We start from the raw sequence: 7,338 nt of genomic DNA on the forward strand, positions 1-7,338 counted from the left end.
TTGTAGTATTCGCCCGGTAAGCCATCAGGCCTGGGGGTCTTTCCTGGCTTAAGTTCTTTAATAACTTGTGCTACTTCTACCATGGTAATTTTAGAATTTAATGAATCCCTATCTGCCTCTGTAATTTTCTTCAAGTTTGCTTTGGTGAGAAAATCGTTGAGTAGGTTTTTAGTGGATGCGCAGTGGGATACTTTTTTACCGTCATATAATTCTTGATAGAATGAGGCAAAGGCATCTGAGGATGCCCAGTCTCGCTACCATCTCCCCTGCATATAGAGGGGATGGAAACGGCTGTGTAGTTATCTCTGATCTTTTTGGCTAGGTATTTATCTGGTTTGTTGGCATAGAGGAAACATTGCGTTTTCATTCTATGGGCATATTTTATCGATTGGTTGTTGAGGATCTCGTTAAGCTGGTGTCTTTTTTTGGTTTAATTGTTTTAGGATGGAGTTAGTCAGGGTTAGTTTATGTTTCCTCTCTAGACTCTCGATGTCTCTAGTCAATCCCTCCATTGTCAAATGTATATTCTTTTTAAGCTGCGCCTTTTCTTTAATTAACATGCCCTTAATTACCGTTTTGTGGGCAGCCCATACTGAGATCGGACTATCCGTGGTGCCTTGATTAAAAGCCCAATACTCTACCATTGCCTGCATCAGTTTTTCTTTTGTCTGTGTGTTTTGGAGGCAGGATGGATCAAATGTCCAGGGTTGAGTTCTATTAGGGTTTTTTATGCCTTGGAGTAACATCTGTGTAATGGAGTGGTCTGACCATGTGCACGGGTGAATTCTAGGTTATAGCAGCAGTGAGCACAAAATCTGACTAATCATGATATAATCTAATTTAGAATAACTAATGTGTGCTGCCGAGAAATATGTTGTGTCTGTTGTGACACCGTATAAAGATTTCCATGTGTCTACCAAAGTGTGCGGGGATAATGAGTTTAAGACCGCATTAGCTACTGCCCGTTAGTGCTTGAAGGTCGATATTAAAATCTCCCTCTAATATTATCCGAATTTGTGACCAGCCCGTTAGTATACGTGTAATCTCCCTGAAGAACGCATTTCTTCTCATTTGGGGCATATATATTGCAGAACAGAACATCTACTCCCTGAACCTGACCCCGTACCAACAAATATCTACCTTCTTTGTCTGTAATCGAGTTAACGTGTTCAAGGTGTAGTGAGTAGTGCAGCAGTATCGATACCCCTCTTTTTTTTCTGCCCCGCAGTAGAGTGGTAGCTTTGATAGAAGCCCCTGGACCAATATTTGGGGAGCTGTGGTTTAGTGAGATGGGTTTCCTGTAAAAAGATCACCTTCGCCTGAAGGCGTTTGTAGTGGTTGAATGCTGTGCGGCGTTTAGTGTCTGAGTTTAACCCTCTCACATTGTGTGAGACTAAATTAATTGTTGGGAGAGCCATATGTGTATACAGGGGCTATGTGTGTGGTTAACATTTGAAAACCATAGATAGTGTGTATGTGGGAGAGGCATGGATAGGAGTTTAAAGACAACGTAGGAGTTGGTCATATTCTGGTTTAAATATGTCATATTAGAGATATCATTTCCACAGCATCTGGTAATTACACAAAAACAAATTGGCAGTAAGTAAAACAAAAACTTAAATTGAACTATAATAACAATCTGGTCTCTTAAACAACCAGGCATATGCCTATACATAACATTGGAGTGTGCAGTAATTCTAAAATAAACATGTTTAAAACATTCAGTATATAAGTATGGATGATACAAGCATTTATGAAATAATCACAAGAGCGTACTCTAGCTCTCGCTAGGGAGCATATAGCGGGCAAAAACTTTGGCAAAATTACCTAACAGTCCAGTTCATGGTTTCACTTTTTTCTTTTTCGCTACTCTGGACCACCTGGGCTTTCCTGCTGGGTTCTGCGGTTCTTTACTTGTAGAGTGGTGTGGGGAGACGGGATCTTCCGGCAGGTCTGGTAAGTCAATATTTAGATATTGGCATATCTCTGGGATGTCCTGTGCTGACTTGATTGTGAACATCTTGTGGTTGTGAGAGATATGCAGGGCAAAAGGATATCCCCACCTGTATGGGATATTTTGCTTCCGTAATGAAGATGTCAGAGGGTGCAGAGCATATCTTGTTTGTGTGCGGACGCAGAGGTCTTGAAAAAACTGAATGACTTGTCCCTGGAATTTAAAAGGTTGATGTCTTCTGGACGCCGACATAATGCTTTCTCTGTCGGGGAAACGTAGCAAAATTTGATGATGACATCCCTAGGCGGGAAGGCCCTCTTTTGGTTTTGGTTTCAGGGCCCTGTGAGCTCTTTCCATCGCAAAGTCTGACTCTCCTTCTTCGCCTGTAATAGCTTTGAAAAGGCGTGTCAGATATGAATGTAAATCTGTAGCTTCTAGACTTTCCGGTATCCCTTTAAGTCTAATGTTATTTCTTCTGTTTCTATTTTCTAGATCCTCCATTTTGTCTTGGACAAATTTGTTTCTACTATTGGAATTGGGGGAGCTTGGCAGGACCCTGTCTTCACTTGCACTATACTCCTGAGGATTGCTGTACTGACAAGTGGCTATATTGTTAGATCATTCTTTGTCATGCCCCCAATTTTTTCTGAGGTATCTAATGTATTTGATGTGGAAGCATGGTTCCCCTCTTCCAGCTCCTCACCTATCTCTGTTATGGCCAGCCCTTTGGTAGGTTTTAAATAGTTATCCAATGCAGTAGATTTTAGATTTTTGTCCAGTTTATTGGGTTTTTTAGCTGCCATGCTAGCTCAGTGTTGATCCAGAGTTCTGTAAATGTAATGAAGCCTTTACTGATTTTCAAAAATTCAGGTCTAATTTGCAGGAGGCTTCTAAGGGTCACAGGGAGAATATGAATCTGTGACTGTCTTGTGTATAAGTTACAGCGGTGGTAGTCCTGTTTTTATTCTTAGATTCTCTCCTGCTCACCCTGTAAATGGTTATGGATGTTGTAGCCAAAGTGTGGATCTGGAATGACACTGCTACCTAAATACAGTAATGCAGGGTAGCCCTGTTATATCTTTGAATGTTCCTCCTGATGTCTCAGGGTAATTCACTATTTCACCTTATGATTTATATGTTGCTTGGGTTATGGTGCTTAATTTTTACATACCGAATCTGTAGGGCATCATAACTCCTGTTGCCGTTGGGGCTTTTTCTAAACCGCTCAGTCTCCCAGCTTGGGTTAATCAGATGGTCTCTGTGTCTTACTCCCATGTGAGCCGTCTATCACAAGGTGTCGGCCTCGATCGCGGCCGTTATGTAGCCCTGCCCCGGTTGCCGGAACTTTTAGCACCGTTCGCCACTTTCCTTTTGGCTTCCCCTGGTTACCTTGGTTTGTGGTCTCGGTTTTCTTTTATTCACCGGCTCTTACGAGATGGAAGCAGGATCTCCACCAAGGTTATAGCCGGTCAGTTTGCAGGTCATACTGTGATGGCGCCTACTCTGTTGCGTGGAGGATTGAAGTGTGCTCTAGGCCCGCAAGTCAAAACTGCAGTGTCTTCCGATGTTGCTGCAGTAATTACTCTGTGAGAAGTATCTTCTCCCTTTAGTTATTACTTATAATACATTTTAGCCTTCATGCAAAGCTGCTAGACATGTTTTTCTGCTGGTAATCTTTTATTACTGCACGGAGCTACCAAGTTAAGCTGCCATCTTAAAGCTTGGCTAGACTCTGCCCTCAAAAGAAATGTTTTTTAAAGGGTTTTTCATCAGTAATGAGCTCCAGCTGGAAATTCAGGTGAGCAAGAGTAGAAGCCAAGTAAATATAATTAGCACAGTGCACAGATTCAAGTATCAGATTTCTATTCCCGGTGCAGCTTGAGGGGAAAGACCTGCTAAGGGCCCAATAATCTAAAGCTCTCCACTCTAGGTCAATTAAGCTACTACCATGAGGATGGTATAATGGCCATTGGAGAGAGGCAGGTCAACTGAAAATCCAAAGACACTACAATCCAAGGACTTTCAGGAGCAGGAGAAGGTTGGAGAAGCCCAGCAGGAGCTAAAGTAATGGTTTCACAAACAGTTTCTATAGGGGAAAAAGCACTCTCCTTCATCCAGTAGTTTGTGGCACAATGGTGTAGCTGTGTCCTTCAGGTGCTGAGTGTCCAATGCTGCAGCAGGAGCTACAGTAATATGCTTTGCACAGGTAAAAAAAAACTTAACATGAAGAGACAAACTGATAGGCTCCAGAAGGGTGCTTCAGTAGGGAGCTTGGGCCACCAAAAGAAGGTAGAGATGGCCTCCAACATTTGTTTGATAATCCCATTCCCAGGAGATGGGGAGTCATGTTGAGCCTGTAGTACTTCCAAACAGAGGGAGGGAGGCACATACATCTGGCCTTTGTGAAAGAACAGACCATCAGAGGACATCAAAAGCACAGTCAGATTCAGGGTATTATGTCAGGCAGACTTTATTCTGTTGAAAATCGAGGTCTGAGTAGCCAGGAAATTACCCTGACTGAGGATAGTGTCAGACATCTTGTGAGAAGGAACATCTGCTTTCTTATTTCTGGAGCCAGGCTGGTATTTGATGACAAAATTAAATCTTGCAAAAAATAATGCTTGACATAGGTGAAGGCGCTTGGCAGCTCTGAGATAAGTTTTTATGGTCTGTAGGAATAGTGATGGGGTGAGAAGTGCCTTCAAGAAGTTGGCACCACTCTTCCAATGCACATTTAATAACTAGCAGCTCTTGATTCCCAACATGTAAACAAGAATGCAACAAGATGTAGCAGTTCCTTTGGTACACTTTTCTGAGAGAGAATCATCCCTATAGCCGTATTGAAGGAATCTAAAAAAAACAGCTGATGGACATCTGGTTGAATTAAATTAGGTGCTGTGGGGAATAAGTGCTTGAGATTATCAAAAGCCAATTGAACAGCTTTCTATGTAAAAGATGAGAGGCACAAATGGTAAGTTATGTATGAAATGCCTATAAACATTTTCAAAGCCTATACATTTTTGGAATGATTTTTTATAGGATAGGGTGGGACAATTTAGGTGGGTCTATGGTAATATGTGCAGCTGACAAGACATACCACAAGAACTCCACAGTGGACACAGAATACTGGCACTTTTCTTGTAGACAAAAAGTCTGTGAGTGCACAATCTGGAGAGTACAGTCCAGACATGTTCAGTTTAAACAGTGGCGGAGGAAGAGAAAATTATTATGTCATCCAGGTAGATAACAAGCAATCACCTAGATTACGAGTTTTGCGCTAAACAGGGTACAAAACTAATGCCAAAAAATTTAAAAAGTTATTGCACTCTCCATAGCGCTGCCATTAAGAGTTACTGAAAGTCTCCTTGTGCTGTGCATTATGGTGCGTTAAGCTCCATACCACACAAAAGCCAAGGGCTGAGTTTACGTGCTTGTGCACGCTTTCCCCCATAGACATCAATGGGGAGAAAGTGTTAGAAAAAAAACTAACACCTGCGATAGCGGAATGGAGATCGCCGTAATTCAACCTCATTGATAAACCCCTAGTCTAAACACCCCTAGTCTGCTGCTTCCCGACATCGCTGACACAAAATAAAGTTATTAACCCCTAAACCACCGCTCCCCGACATCACCAACACTAATAAAAATTATTAACCGCTATTCCGCTGCTCCCCAGCATCGCCGACTGTAATTAAAATGATTAACCCCTAATCCGCCACTCCCCGACATCGCCAACACCTAAATAAACCTATTAACCCGTAAATCACCAGCCCCCACACATTGCAAAACACTATAATAAAGTATTAACCCCTAAACCTCCAGCCCCCAACACCGCAACTAATAAACTAAACCTATTAACCCCTAAACCTCTAACCCCCCACATTGTAACTACTAAACTAAACCTATTAACCCCTAAACTGCGGGGGGCCCACATTGCAAAACACTAAATTAAAGGGACAGTATACTGTAAAATAGTTTTTCCCTTAATGTGTTTACATTTGCTTTTTTACCAACTGCAGAGTAAAAAATGTATGAAAATTTGCTTTTTAAGGTTTATTTCTGTATATTAAAGCTCTGATTTTGTGTTTTGAAGCCACAGCCTAATAAAATAGGTTGAGCTTGTAGGTATAATCAGATCTCATTACTGTATCACATTGTGTAAACATACCTGCTTCTTTATCTTATATCTGTCCTTAAAACAATCCCCAATACTTTGAGAGAACAATGGAAAATCAGCTTTGTATTACCTTATCTCTGCTATATCCAACTGGGAGTGTAATTTCTTCTGCTGGCTGTGTTTACAAAGCTTATCTATAGCTGGTACGCGCGGCCACAAACTTTCAGAATAGGTGGGGATACCACATGCTAAATCAACAATTTCAAATGCCAATATAAGGGTAAAGGAGCTACTTGTAAACAATTTAATACACTCCAGCAGGTAAAGTGGATCATTGGGAACAAATTAAAGGGGAGAAAATTTTTGAGTAAACTGCCCCTTTAAACTATTAACCCATAAACCTAACACCCCCTAATTTTAAATTAAAATATAACTTAAAATAAATAAAAACTTACCTGTGAAATAAAAAAAAACTAAGTTTAAACTATGGGGCCTTTTTATCAAAATGTCAACTATGTTGCATTCGCCGGCGTCAATACGCTCGCCAGACATCGCTGCCGCGGAACTGAATACAATCTCCTTATTTATCAAACAAGCCATCAAAAACACGTGCAAAGAGCATTGGACTGGTGTTAACTAACATTCATCGATGTCCTGGTTATTCGGGTTTTTTCCAATTTTATTTATACCATTTCATAACTGTCCATGAACAAGCACATTCCTCTAAAGCTAATCTTTTATTTTTCATCTGTTAATGTAGAAAAATAGATAGATTTATTCCTCAACAAATAATATCTCATAGAAAGTTATTTTTATATTGATTTGTTATACAAAAAAAATCTGTTATATGATACTTTCACGTAAATTAATGTGTATTTCTATTTCTGGAAGTCATGATATGCTTTTATCTCATATTTTATTTTTAGAAATTATTATTAATGCTAGAATTTATACATATATCTTTGCACAAACGTGGCCTAGATTTAGAGTTCTGCGGCCAAAGGGGTGCGTTAGCTACGCGTGCTTTTTTCCCCCCGCACCTTTTAAATACCGCTGGTATTTAGAGTTCACAGAATGGCTGGGTTTTCAGTGCGTTAGGCTCCAAAAAGGGAGCGTAGAGCATAATTTAACGCCACTGCAACTCTAGATACCAGCGGTGCTTACGGACGCAGCCAGCTTCAAAAACGTGCTCGTGCACGATTCCCCCATAGAAAACAATGGGGCCATTTGAGCTGAAAAAAAACCTAACACCTGCAAAAAAGCAGCG

The sequence above is a fragment of the Bombina bombina genome, chromosome 2 (assembly GCF_027579735.1).
Source record: "Bombina bombina isolate aBomBom1 chromosome 2, aBomBom1.pri, whole genome shotgun sequence".
Taxonomy (NCBI): domain Eukaryota; kingdom Metazoa; phylum Chordata; class Amphibia; order Anura; family Bombinatoridae; genus Bombina; species Bombina bombina.